Below are 754 nucleotides of genomic sequence, written 5' to 3'. Positions count from 1 at the left end.
ACTAAGAACTGCGACCTTCCTGACAGGAAATCACGAATCCAGTCGCACAACTGAGACGATACCCCATAGCTCCGCAGCTTGATTAGAAGTCGCTTGTGAGGAACGGTGTCAAAAGCTTTCCGGAAATCTAGAAATACGGAATCAACTTGAGATCCCCTGTCGATAGCGGCCATTACTTCGTGCGAATAAAGAGCTAGCTGCGTTGCACAAGAGCGATGTTTTCTGAAGCCATGCTGATTACGTGTCAATAGATCGTTCCCTTCGAGGTGATTCATAATGTTTGAATACAATATATGCTCCAAAACCCTACTGCAAACCGACGTCAATGATATAGGTCTGTAGTTAAATGGATTACTCCTACTACCCTTCTTGAACACTGGTGCGACCTCCGCAATTTTCCAATCTGTAGGTACAGATCTATCGGTGAGCGAGCGGTTGTATATGAGTGCTAAGTAGGGAGCTATAGTATCAGCGTAATCTGAAAGGAACCTAATCGGTATACAATCTGGACCTGAAGACTTGCCCGTATCAAGCGATTTGAGTAGCTTTGCAACCCCTAAAGTATCTACTTCTAAGAGACTCATGCTAGCAGATGTTCGTGTTTCAAATTCTGGAATACCCCATTCGTCTTCCTTGGTGAAGGAAGATCGGAAAACTGCGTTCAATAACTCCGCTTTAGCGGCACAGTCGTCGATAACAGTACCATCGGCACTGCGCAGCGAAGGTATTGACTGCGTCTTGCGGCTTGTGTACT

This window comes from Schistocerca gregaria, unplaced genomic scaffold (assembly GCF_023897955.1).
Source record: "Schistocerca gregaria isolate iqSchGreg1 unplaced genomic scaffold, iqSchGreg1.2 ptg000696l, whole genome shotgun sequence".
NCBI lineage: Eukaryota > Metazoa > Arthropoda > Insecta > Orthoptera > Acrididae > Schistocerca > Schistocerca gregaria.
The sequence above is the reverse complement of the archived record's forward strand: the minus strand, read 5'-3'. Positions refer to the sequence as shown.